Below are 14,711 nucleotides of genomic sequence, written 5' to 3'. Positions count from 1 at the left end.
TGGCTAACACTGGGTTTGGTTAAAAGGTGATGTATTTGCGGTTTCTCCTTCCCGCCTTTTCACTCTTTTAACACCACAGATGATTTACTTAAGGCAACAGTTCTCTCCTACATATTGTCCCTCATGCTTGTAATTGACAAACTTTACACAATCAATCTGACAAAAGAAACATCTTTTTGTTAATGTGTGTGTGTGTGTGTGTGTGTGTGTGTGTGTGTGTGTGTGTGTGTGTGTGTGTGTGTGTGTGTGTGTGCCTGGAGGCGGCAAACTGGGTCAAAAGTGACTAATCATACTTACAAATATTTGAATTTTTACATCAAGTGCTCCTCAAGTATTATTTAAACACTTCCAAACAAAGTCTTCGATTTGAGAGTTTCGGTATTCAGCATAACGCTCTTGTCCATAATGTCTTACACTAAGATCAACAGTAGAATTCCTTCACTATGAATTAAACTAAATTCCTTTACTTGACAACATTCCAAGAGAACGTAGAGTGCAAAACAAAAAAGATCCTCATTAATCATCGGTGCTTGAGAAGTGGTGAGTTGAAATTAAGAGCTAAACAACAAAAGTACATGAAAACTAAGCGGACGTGACCTCAAGTTAATTCTACGATTTAGCAGAGCTTGTTTTATTAGAATAACCAACAGCACATGTAAGGGTGAAATTGAGAAGAAGCAGTCAATTTCATTTATGCATTTTAATAAAAATGTCTCATGAATGTAATAAAATGTCTACGGAAAGAGAAAACAAGGCGGCTGTATTTCCTTTTTTGGGCTAAAGGTAGTGAGTGCCTGCTTCATCTCTGCAGGCCTTGCCAACATGCCCTTCAGCGTGCCAGCAGCTGTGTGGTACGGCAACGGCTCCCAGCAAAACACTTTGATACCAGGCAGCTCAGGTATGTGCCGACCTCCGGGTATGGACGGCATTTTGGATGGAGGGAGACAAGCTGGCAAAGGCCGAACCTTAGTACCAGGACTCTGCTGGAGAGCAGATCAAACAGATTAGCATATTAGCAAGATATGCCAGGCTCAGTGTGTGTGTGTGTGTGTGTGTGTGTGTGTGTGTGTGTGTGCGTGTGTGTCTGTGTGTGTCAAAGCCAGACACAGGGACAATGCAGCAAGCACATACATTTTTTATTTGTGTGAGTTGAAATATTTCAATTTGAGCCAAAAATTTGAGAGCATAAACACAACTGATCCTGCGGTCAAACTCGCGTGAGTATGTTGCTTTGCGTTTGGTATGAACACACCTTCAGACTGACATTAACATCCACGCTCAGACAGCTGCTATCTGAAAGACCGAAAGTGCCTCTTTCCTTGGAGGGAGCCTCTGAGAAGTGAAGCCAATGCGGATGTGACTTGCCTGCCTGCATTCTTTCTAATGGCCACCAGGGGCAACTCCACTGGTCATAAACAGAAGTCTGATTGTATAGTCATCTATGGGAAACTTACTGTACTTCTCATTTGGTTCATTACTCAGTAGACATTGGAAACACAACAACAACAATGTTAGGTCTTATTGCTAGTTTGCATCATGTACATTTAGTAAACGATGGTCCCTTTTAGAGTCAAATGGGGGATAAAGCAGGATATCCAGGGCTACATTGTGAATGACAGGTCGATACCACGGCAATCTATCAATCAGGATTGAGGCGTAGCAATGTGTATTCCTCCACAGCTCCACCCTCTCTTCCAAATATGGTCACTTCTGGCTCCAAAAGAAAAACAAGATGGTGACAGCCACAGACCAAATTCAAAACAAGAGTCCACAAACCAATGGGTGACATCACGGTGACTTCATTCTTATGTACAGTCTATGATTATTTCATGTTCTGTGTTGTTCACATAACAGCTTTCCAAATTATAACAAGATGTCTTGTACACATAATTATACACAAATTAAAATGTATATTAAACTTCTTTCCCCGCTGCAAACATTTCTGCAGATGAGAAGTATATTTGATTGATTTCCTTATGTTCTTTGAGGGGGCAGAAATGTGTTTTTCACTAAGAGTGATTGCTTCTTGTTTGTTATTTTTTGTAGTTTCTGACATCCTTCATTGGCATTACATTAACATGGAGTAAACAATTAGATATGGTGATACAACACCACAAGGGTCAATGAGTAATCACACAGGTTTAAACGTTGATCCATTTAACCTCTTTTAGGGAGTCTGGGGTTGGTGGTATTGAGAAGTTCTTAGGGAATGCTTTAGGATTTGGTGTAGGAGATATGGTCAAGCATTGAGCAGGATTAGCTTGGCAGGCAGGTGTGGAAGGAATGATTCAAAGGATTCTAAGAAGCAAGAGTTAGTTCTGGAGAAAATACAAGAAAATTACTTGGAACTCAAGATACAGAAGTGGCCAAACAACACTTCTACCAAACTGGTAGAAGCAACGATCTGGCAATGAGCCGTGGTTTGAATCCTTTCAGACTGATGGGTTGATGAATGGCAGGGGAGCAGGTAATCGGGCAGGTGTGCAGTCAATTGCGTAATCAGGAAAAAATGGGGAATGCCACACCCACTACGTTGACACATACACACACACACACACACACGCACGCACACACACACACACACACACAAACACACACAGAGGTAACCACAGGTAGAAAGAAATTACACCAGGGAAAGGGAAATACTGAACAGTGAACAAGTGTACTCTAGGGTAAACTATAGAAAATTTGGTTCTGATCCGACATACCAGGGCAAGAATCACTAATATCAAAACATATATATAGACACACATGAATTACTCCATATCAGTACCATTGGTGTGTTTTCATTGCACACACATTTTGTTTCTTCCCCATCTTTTCCCATAAAACAACTTTGATGCGATCAAGGTCCCTGCCCACAGTCACCGACGTTCCGCCACTGCCTCATGTCATCCCTCCCCGTCTAAGAATGATGATGATGACATTTAGGAGGTGAATCTGTCCTCCCAGAAGGCGATGGATTACCTCTCAGCAGAAATCCAAGACCTGTGATAGAAACAGGTCGGTTCTGTCATTCCCACTCATGATAGACAGAAACCTTTTACTTTCTGGTTTCCAAGAAGGCAGGAGTGTTCCAACCCATGTTGGAGCTTCACATTCTAAAGTGGTGCATTGCCCAACACCAACAGGTGGAGAATCTGGGGGCTATGTTTGACACATGCAGAATGTGCCACTCTGTGAGACCACAGAGAGATGGCCTTGCTGTAGGCAGTCTGCAACTGCACTGGGTGTAACAGTGACAGTGTCGACCATCAATCAGGTGCTGCAGATGTGGTTCCCCAGCCTTAGTTTGAATGCTAGGAAGCACAAACGTTGCTTGGTTACCATTCCAAACTCACCGACAGGATGGGGAGTCACCTACCTGGTACACGACCAACACATCAACCTCCTTGAGCTCGAGGCAGTGTTTCTGGTCCTCCTATACTTCAGGCCCCTGACACGGAGGAGGTACATGTTGTAAGGACCAACGGCCGCACCACAGAGGCCTACATCAATAGGCGGGGCGGAATTTGATCCGCTGCCATGTTGAGGTTGGTGGCGAGCTGGTGGTTTGGGGCCTCAGAGCACCTTTTGGTTTCTGAAGGGCCCTCCACTTTCCCGGGTCACGGAAGCAGAACGCAATACCCACCACCTGTTTTCCCAGAGGCTAGATCCCCTATGCTGTGCAGTTGGATTTATTTTCAACTTTTTGCAGTATTTGCTTCAAAGCTAGTAACTAGCGTGCAATAGGGCCCATCGTAAGAGCGTGCACTGTGGTCCATTGTAACTACCTTATGCCATATTTGAAAATGCATTACACACATCTGCCTCTGAAAGACCTCTTCTGATACCCGACCAATAATCTTTGTTTAGTCTCAATCGTGCATAAACTTGTACCGTGACCGTATTGTTGACAGCACCCCCCACCTGTCCTAAATTACCGGGTGTTTTCCATCAGCCATGGTGACAACTTTGCTGCAGCGTGCTGTCATTTATCTCAGCGAATCCCCGCCAACTGTAATGACGGGACATGTTTTGCAAAAAAGCACAGAGCTGACTCCAGTATCTCAGCCGAGTGCTGATTTGCAGCGCCTTGAATGAAAACAAAACAAAAAGGTTGGCTAAGCTGCAAATCAGAAATTACACCCCAATTGTTGGTGTAAGTATTTAGCAAACTGCAGACATAAAACATAAAATGCCTCTGGATGTGAGTTTTCCAGTTTTTTGATTAGAGAGTGGGTTTGAGTTTTGATTTGGTCAAGGCTCTGGTTGTGACTGCAATGCTACAGAGAATCCCAAATGGGCCCGAGTGGACATAGAGGCTTTTGCAGAGTATGTAATTACATAGTAAATTATTCAGTGGGTCCAAACCAAAACATAAAGGCATTCATTTTCAAAACCAGCTTACAAGGAAGCCTCTGGCAGCGCAGAGCCACACTGCTTATAAGGAAAAAGGGAGACATTCTACAAATGCTAGAACCATTTACCTGGAATTGTTTGCTTTGTTTTGTTTTTTGCAAAGTAGGACGGAGTTTAACATGTAATAACACTTGGTCACTGAGAAATATTGTCAATAAATAAGAAGTAATCACATCACATCTGCAGGAGGGAGTGGTGAGCCTTATCTTGGCTGAAAGAATGAGAATGAGGGTGTAAACAGTTCTTAACGATGCATGGTGCTCACAATAAAAGTGGCAGCAGTAACTCAGTGATGACAGAAAGCGATAGAGAGAGAGGACGAGGCAGATATATTATGTGAGTCTGATGGGATTGGCCCTGACTTTGATTCTTTATAAGCACGGCCCAGCAAAGTGTTTGGGAGAAAGTAATCATTGGACCTCTCGTCAGAACGACGTAATACGAAGCACAATTGGCTGCTGCAGTTCAGCATTCCTTTTCAAGTTGAATATCCTCTTCCTCACGCAATAATTAAGGCATGATGAAGTTGGGTTTCAAGACAAAAGATGACATGTATTTTAAGATTCATATCACATTAGAGACGTCAGTCTCTATGGTTTTCATTCTAATTACAGACCTTTGAGATTACCTCTGCTGCTCTGTTCACTGTTTCCCTCTTCCCCACTATTGTTTTTTTTTAATCTGACATTAAAAAGGCATTACTGTTTGTAGAGGTTCCACTCCATACTGTTAAAAAACTCCTTTAACTGACTGATTTTCTTGGTCTTGTGGGCCAATTGTAGAGGCAGATTGGTAATCTAGAAGTTCTGGAAGAGATCCCAGTGGTCCAGTACTGTTCCATCTCTTTCTCATACATGAACACACATTGTTTAATGTTCCCCACCTTGACCTAAAGAGTGGAAAGTGGGTGTCCTGGACAGGTTCAGCAAAGAAATTGTTGCTTGAATTATGGTCAGAGGCTACTTTTTAAATTAGTTTATCCTTACATTTATGTGCTAGAGTTGCATTAAAGTGGTCTTCAGGGGTCCGCCTCCAGACTGTTTTATTACAAGCTGCTTGTTTGGCCATTGCACAATCAAATATCAAAATAAATATCAAATAAATGCAGGCTTCAGAGCCTACTATGGAGGCAGCTATCTGTTAAGAAGATGTGTCATGTGTCATATCATGTGTGCAGCAATTGTGTTCAAGACACATTTCTCTACAGGCATCTCTTTAAAGTATATCATATTGTATACTATTGATGCTAAGTATGACATAGAATTGAATATGTCAATATATGCAGATATGTGTATGAGAAATGCCCTGGTGTATATTACTTTACCAAGAATTAATGAGGAGGAGACTTAGCGCAGATGCTCAATCGGCCCACAAAATTGTGTTTGGGTGCTTAATAACCAGCTAGCCAGAACGATATGCATGTGTCACTCTATTAAGTTTTAATATGTTTTCAATTGAGGAAGAAACCATTTAAGTTTCCCAATATTTATTCAGTTCATCCAAATAACCCATTTGGAAAAACTTTGTGAATTGTGTTTGGAGATGTGACAGAGCTGCAACGACCGGCACTGTGACCTCACAAAACATTTGTTTTTGGGGCCATAGCTCAATAATTCATACACTAATTATGACAATTTTACACACATGTCAAGTTGAATACCATGATGAACTGATGGCATGTTGGACAGGCATTGATGTTAACTGGACTGGGTGGTGGAGGCACACAACAGTTTTTAGTGTTTTTCCGACAATTGGATATGTTTTTGTTGGTTTGGAGTCGTGTCAAACACAGAGCTTTTGTCTCTATTTGTTTGCGGTTGCATTGTATCTGCCCAATATTTGTCTCCATGTTCCCAAAAATCGATATAGAACATTAAAACGTATTTAAAAGAAATACAAATAAATTTGCGGCCATAGCAGTTGCCTGGTTTGCTTGTGCAATAGCAACCACATCCTTCTTCTTACCACCCCACATTAACCCCAGTGCATTTGGTTCAAGAGCTGAAAGTGAGGACTCTTCTCTCAGCATTCCACAGTATCACACTGGAAATTGCCTTTATGTTTAAATTGAGTATTTCCATAGTCTTTATCTGGGTCAGTTGAGATTGATCTTTATATTTGGCAAAACAGAAAAAGTACTTAATTAACAGTAGCAAAGTACAGAAGTATTAGCAACAAAAAGTACCTAAAGTAATACTAAAAGTATGTATACTATCATATGTGCTATCAACTGGATCTTAATGCATCAATTCATAAGTAGACTTAGACTCTTGCTCTTTAATGTCCACAGAAGGGGGGGGGGGGGGGGGTTTGTGCTACAGAACAATAAATATAACATGACACAATTAAACACAAAATAACAGAGAAGACATGACATCCTCCCAACAGCTTGTTCAGATGGGTTATTGCCACAGCAATGGATGACTTGAATCAACTCTTAACATGTTTAAGTTGCATTTAACTGTTACCAGGTAGTTCAGTCCAGAGGTTCCCAACTGAGGGGTAGGGTCAAAGTGACCTCCAAGGGTCATAGGATACATCTGAGGGGTCGTGAGATGATTAATGGGGGGAAATGGCAAATGTCTCTTCGGTTCTTGCAACTCATAGATATCTGAAATGGGACAAGACAACACGTTTTGTATTGTATATGTTCTATAATCTTAATGTTAAAAAGTGCAGTCAGATAAATGCAGTAGAAGTAGAAAGTAGCATAGAATAGAAATTTGTCAAAAGTTAAGTAGCCTACCAGTACTTTCCTCTTCAAAATTCCAGGAAAGAAAATAGAAAAAAAAAATAAAGAAATATACTGCATGTTCAATATTCCAACTGTCGTCATTGATGAAACATATCAGTTCCTTCCTGATCTTTGTGCACCTTTAATAATCCTTTATTCAAGTCCTCCCATTTGGAGAAAGTGAGAAAATATGTTCAGATTTATGCGGTGTTGTGTGATGTTGTTATCATGCATTTATGCGCTTTGTTACACAGAACTTCGTGGCAAGTGTGGTTTTGAAAGCACTTCATAAATTACAATATTGACTTCCATTTTTTTTGCTCTCCTGGCTTTGTGAAAGGCTGGAGATAAACTTGAGGAGACGCAATCAGTCCAACAAATAAAGCGGCTCCATCTGGTTTTGCGAGGGCCCTGGTGTTGACATTATTAAGCCAGAAAAACCTCCAATGTGGCGGGGCTATTTTGGACTCCACACAGTACATCTGCTCTACTTCAGCTTTAAAACCCACGCAATAGATCTGTCACAAGACACCAAACATTTATCGGACGTCATCTCGGAGTCCCTAATTAGTGGTGAGTATCATGTCGCCTTTATGAATGCATGCGAGTGGGTGTAGAACATATACACCCAAACAAGGAAGGAATGGTGAGTGGGGTCTAGAAATTCAAACATTACAGCAATTTGAATGAGGCGGAAGCCAAAAAGATGTCTCTAAAAGGAAACATATTATGTATGGTCAGAAACCAGACCGGATCCAGTATGAAATGATGCACAAATCCACATGTCTCTGTTTGTAAAACAGTGGTTGACGAGCTCAACTGCTCCCTAAACGTATTGGTTGTCAAATTACAGCAATGAAATGAGATATTGACTGGGGCTTGGAGCTGGTGAAGTAGTTTTCCCTCCATTATTTACTTAAAAAGTCAAACTAAAGCAGGTCTGCTTCCATTGTAAATCAAAAATGAACGAGAAGTCCCTGGTCGAAACTAGTCTCCTCACAATCCTCATTCCAAGTCAGGCCCCGGGCTTGCTTGATTGGGTCCCCTAATTACCCAGACGCCTCAGGGGGTTGTTATCCCAGCAGAGTCTCGGCAGCCACACGTCACGGCTGGGGATGGGGCTGGGCTGAGGTAGTGGGGGTCAGAGGGTCTTCGTCAACATGTGGGCCTGCTTTCAGCATGTGACTGCTGACCCATGCATTGTATCACATTGCACTCATTTAAAAAGGTCAAGACTTGTGGAACCTGGTGCCTTTTGCCTAACCCGACCCTCGACCTGGCGTGGACACTTGCTCTGTTTTAATCCCTAACAATAGGTCCCATTTAGAGCGGGGCAACCTGTAGGACATCTGTTTCTGTGGTCCGGAGCAGACCAGAGATCAGCAGTAAGGAGAAGGAGTCGACTGTGGGTGTTGCTCTATCGCAAACATTTATCTTTTGCTTAAAGGGCTGTCAGAAAATAGAAGAGAAAGCTTTGAGTTGAGGTGCACATTGTTTTTATCTGTTTGAATGTGATTTGAATGTGCAACTTTGCAAAATGCACTTAAGAATCTGTGAATGACATCAAGCTAATGTTTGCAGCACCACTAAAACTGCTGTTGGTATGATAATCCTTCATATTACAGTTATATATTCACATTGTTATGTTATTTTTGTGTGTTCTTATGACAAGTAAAAGATCCAGCCAAACTTTATACCTCATCGTCACAGAGACTATGCCCGAGTCTCTATAGTTGGGGGCGAGAATGTGTTGGACAGGCCAGGGATGCTGATTTTTTGTCAGGATTTGAATGTGACTAGAGAGTTTGCTTTTTATTAATGTTAATTATTTGGCACATCACACGATTCACTATGATTATGAACCTCTTTGCTCATTCTTCCCCAGTAAAATGATGTTTTGACCCAATTTTGATTTTATGAGAACCAAACTTGGCTTTGGAGTTGCACTTAATTTGTTGTCATTCTGTAGAAACGTGCCATTGAAGAGCAGCCTGATGAGACATATGAAGGAAAATAATTGTGAGCTAAACACATATCCGGCCTCAAAGGTGGAGTTGTTGACCTCTAACAGCATGAAGCTATGAGTAGACACACAGTCCTGCCAATGGGTTTGGCCGTGTTTCACTCATCTACAGGTGGTGGTAACGTGTCAAAATGGCAGCACTGCGCCAGTGAGGCTAGCAAGCAATCATGGATGGAAACAATGCTGGATTTAACATAAATCAAAAAAAAAAAAAATCTGCATTGCAAATGTTTTACGAGAGAGGAAATGTATGCACCGCGTTTGTGAGACCTCAAGGATACACACGGTGCGATTTGGTGAGTTACAATGAATGTCTGTTTACAAGAAAACTCCACAGGGAACTTTTAATTGGAGGATTTACTGGAGAATCATCCAGAGCTACTGAACGAAGCCAAAAACGAGTCCGTCTAATGGTGCATTCGGGAGGTCAACTCAAGAAGATGGACTCCAGTTTACAGACCAACAGGTAAAAGTGTTAAATAGGAGTCGGACACAAAGACATGTTCTGTGACGTCAGATTTACAGACAATAGTGGATGTTTCCGGTTAGTGTCTAAGAAGCATTTTATTTAGCGTGTAACAGCAGGTCTTCCACTATTATATATATATGTGATGTATGTGAATAGATGGCCACCGAGACACAAACCTCATACGATGATTTCCCAACTTTATGAGTGGATGAGGACTGCTGGAACGCACCGTTTAACAATTGTCTGCTTCGGGGAAGTTGACAGCTGCAACATATACAGCAGCTGTGTGATGGAAAGTCACAAAACGTCTCAGCCAGCGCGGTCAAATAAAGTCACCATTTTCCTTTTTCTTTGCTGCACAAATATTTAAGGAATGGCATTAATGAATTTGCACTCATTGCAATATTGAACCTAGTCTTGCAAATGAACAAATTAATCTTTACAGGGTTTTTTTTAATTTATTTTTTTTATGTTTATATGAACCAGATGTTTCTATGTGCTATGCTTAAGTAGATGCAGGGCTCAAGTCTACAAATCTTAGGTGTTGTCATGATAATTTACCAGATATTGAAACATATTTGGTTGTTGATCCAAAGAAGCAGAGTGGAGTAAAAAAATTAAAAAATAAATAAAAACGCCCACATTCATCAAACTAATTTTGGGTTGCTTTGTATCAAAACACACCTAGAAAATTTGCTTGCATTCTCTTTTGCATGCTTTGAAAAAATCTCACCACATTATTCGCAAAACACTTTCCGTCACCGTATTTTATGCTTGGAGCTCACCCGTTGAACGTGTTTAAACTTTGATTTCAAAAATACAAGTCCATTATTGCATTAACAAAATGGCAATCCTTGCTTATTCTTGACAAACACGCTGTTGCAGATGCATGTTTTGAACCAGCAGCAGGAGGACTTGCAGACTCTGTGCCATGCAGATCCAGTTACACATGTTAGCCACTATCTGCTCCTCTCGTGACAGGCTCACAGCACCTCAGGCGCTGCAATGTTGGCAAGCCACAACAAGATGTGATGAGCCACTCTAACAAAAAAGTGCTGACATGCTTACTTCTTCTCTGCCACAGTGGAGATAAAACAGCCTCCTTCTACAGCGTTATTTTCTTGTGTTTTTATGATTCTTCTGCAAAGAGCAAGAATAGAAAAGTATGTACAGTATTTCTCCCCCGCAATTACCATATGGTAGAAATAACAGGGAAAACCGTGCTTTGTCTCTTTCCGTGCATTCAGAACCATGGAAAATCAAGCCACATGGGGCCTAATCAAATGTCACAAATGATTTTAAGCCTGGTTTTTCTCGTCAAACTCCATAGCCTTCCTAATTGTATATTTCAATCCCTCTCATGGAGTCTGTTTCAATAGTCCAATGAAGCTATTTAAACCAATGATAAATCAATGGCTTGAAGAAAGCTTATTTTATTGAAAACCTCTCTTGACAATATGTTCGCTACAGGGGAACACATATATAGAAATGCTAATGATAGAGGACAGATAAAATGTGCGTATGTACAGTATGTATGTCTGTTATTTGTAGAGTGTGTTTTCCTTTTTTTGCATGTGACAAAGCCAGCATGAGGTCATACCAGTATTGCACGCCTGCTAAGTATGAGCATATTCCAGTGTCTTTGCGATGGGCGTCTGTATGTTAAGATGTTCCATGTGTTGGGAGTTTCATCGAGTGGAATGATGCACAGGTAGTGTGACGCAATGACACCATGATGCTAATCGGATTAGCCCTAATGACAGCACCAAGAGCAGAGACATATCTCGATGATGTGCTAATGAGTCTTGCAGAGGTTGACTCATGAATAATCTGATTGGTTTTAATTTCCTCTGGCTGGGATCAACTTTTCAAACAATCATACTAAACTGCGTATGAAGGGAGGGGTGAGTTATTTGTCTCTCTGTCCCTTTTCCCATACTCATATTCTTACTGGGTTGTTTTTGGATGATGTGATGCACATAATAAAAGTTTTACAAGGCTGATCCAAATGTTCGTTATTTAATCTAATAAAAATGTCAATGTATGGGGCTGCTGAGCAAGCACAGTGCTTTCCAGCAGCATCCTGCTTCATTTACGTTCATACAATTATATACATTCACGCCTGGAAGTCATGCAGTAAAACTGCAGTGCACAAACAATGAGCAGCTACAATGCTGCACCTGGAGGTTAATTTCTAGAAACCTCACCAGAAGTTATTAAAGGAGTCTATTACCCATTTTCTTTCCTGCTATTAAATTAAGGTTTCCCTCTGCCCTCAATGACCTCCGATGTACCTGACTTCTGAAATATCTTCATCTGGTTATAAGCGTCCATTTAAAAGCAGGTAATAGAATCCCATGCAGTTGAATGGTTTTTGTATTCTAGGTCAAGATCAACACAACATATACTCACAAAAGTGAATCTACAGTCAACATGTAAAAGCTTTTATTATCGTCCTCAATCAATCGTTGAATTCTCAGCACTGTCTCTCTTGAACGGAACTCTCTGGACTAAAAAATTCAAAAATTGGACTATGTAACGATCCGAACCATTAGCCTTAGATATACTTTGACAAACAAATGGACAAACGTTTATCTAGTTGTTTATATAGTGGGATCACAAGTGTTGCCGTCCTTGACTCTTACGGTTACACCATCCATCCATCTATTTTCTGCTGCATATATAGGTTTATCGGTCGCTAGCTGAGAAAAGTATCATCAACACTACTTGCCCTAGCTTCTTTCTCCAGCGCCCAATGTGGGGATCCCAAGGCCAGATGGATAATCCCTCTAGCATGGTCTGGGCCTACCCCAGGGTCTCCTTACAGTTGGACATGCCTGGAATATTTCCACAGAGAAGGGTCAAGGGGCCCTCTAAGTCAGAAATCTGAACCACCTCAACTGATGGAGTAACAGTTCTACTATGAGGGCCTTCTGTGTGCCCAAGCTCCTCTTCCTCCTGTCCCTTGGGGGAACTAACACCATGCAAATGATACTCTGCCTGTATCCACAATCTCATTCTGTCATTCACTAGCCAAAGCTCATGACCGTGAGAGAGTTGCTACATACTGTATATCAAGTAGTCAATCAAGAGCATCGCTTTCTTGCCTCGCTCCCTCTTCATTACGACAGTCCAGCATAGAGCCCGCAGAGACTTCCTCACTTGGAGCAGTAATTTGCTCCCAACCCACAGGAGGCAATCCATCATTTTCTGGCAGAGCACCATGGCCTCAGAATTGGACGTGCCATCTCTAATCCCACCCGCTTCACACTTGGCAGGAATACCAACTGATCCCAGTTTCACACATACAGACCCAAATTCTAGAGGTGCAATGTCCCAAACTCTGAGCAAGATGCGGAGGCAGCAGACATTGTGCAATGATTTAAACTTCAATGCAAATGTGATCTGATTCCTTGAAGGGAAAACAACAAACTGATTTTTTTTTCTGAATCCCACAATAATCAAAAAGCCCAGTTGTTTCCCGCCCCGACCCAACTCAATGCCCTCCATCCCCCAACCTCAACTCGTAATCTGTGACAAGTTTATGTGACTAAGAAAAATGTTGCATGGTAATACATAGCTTGCGGGGATAAATCCTTTGTACCAGAATAATGGCAACAGCAGAAACTTAGTTTCCATTCAGAGCTGAGTATGTAGACGACACAAAATTCCTGCTTGAAGGAAGAAATAAGGAGCCTGACTCTTTGTGTCCATAAGGACTACATCATCTGCAAAGAGGGGGCTGCAGTCCAGAGGTCACCAAACTGGACACTCAATGGAGAACATTACTTTTTTGTCGCCTTTGCTTTATGTAAGGGATGCAGTATTGGGGGAATTGGACAGTCATACTTTGAAACAGATTTCCCACGTGTGGATAGACAGTTAATGTGTGATCTCATCTTATTTCAAGTCAAATTTAAAGAACAGGCTAAAGCACGCCGTGGATACAATCTTTACATCAGGATAGGCCGATTGAGACATGACGATAAGGCAACACACGGCTGAAAACACTGGCCCTTTCTGCTTCTCTGGTTTTCAGTTAAGGGAAAGAACAGAGCGGAATGGGATGGCTGGTGGCAGTAAAGTTGATAGTAGGGGGGATGTGGGGGCCAGTGTGAAAGGGAACAGCTGGGGATGGATGGCAATCTAAATCTGATAATGCTCATGTACCGTGCAACTGAGCATGGAAAGGTAAAACATGATGCCACAGAGCCCACTCCCTTTTTCCATATCTGGGTTTCATTGCCTTCCCTCACAATGTATGCTTCACTGAGATGCAGACTGCAGCTCTACACAAATACGCCCAGCATAGGAAATCATGTTTATTGACATGTTTATTTGGTTATGCAGACATACCGGTGAGGATCCAGCACTGCAGGTTTCAGGTAAAGGTTTTTGATTATGAAAAGCAGAACTTTCTGTTGAATACAATACAATTCTGTACTTTTTGTGTCTCTTGTTCCTTTCAGCACGTCAGACATTCCAGGATTGTGTTTCTGCGTCGGAGGGCCAAATGTGTCTGTGCAAACCAATCTTTCATTGTGTGGTTCTAAATGTCACAATCATGCCACAAAAGCAGAGAACATGATACACATTGTATTCAGATAGTGGGAACACAGCATGGCAATATATAAAACAATGGTTTTCTTTCTGCCCCCCCTTACAATTTAGTTTTTGATATAACTACTGTCAAGACACATTGACAGATTTATGAACACTGATTTAGTGCTATATAGTCGTCACTTTTAACATGATTACTGGCACATGTGCTTTAGAATTAATTACTAAAAAGTATGGATAATTCATATAGATTAGAAAAAGATTGCCCTATGGGTCTTTTTCAGTATTCTAAGCCTATGGTGAATGTTTCTTCTCTAGTATGACACCAAAACAGGCAACAATACATTGTTTCCAAAAAAATCAGTAGACACCCACTGCTTCCTGAGCCACAAACACACCCAACAAACCAGCTAAAACCAGCTAAAAGAATTATTCAGCCTAAAACTACTATGTAACCAAAATATTTTTTGTATTAAGTTCGCCTGCAGACTGTTCAGGGACACATTGTGCTGTGACAAACCATA

Source organism: Eutrigla gurnardus (assembly GCF_963514095.1).
Source record: "Eutrigla gurnardus genome assembly, chromosome: 12".
Classification (NCBI taxonomy): domain Eukaryota; kingdom Metazoa; phylum Chordata; class Actinopteri; order Perciformes; family Triglidae; genus Eutrigla; species Eutrigla gurnardus.
Note: the sequence above shows the minus strand (reverse complement) of the source record.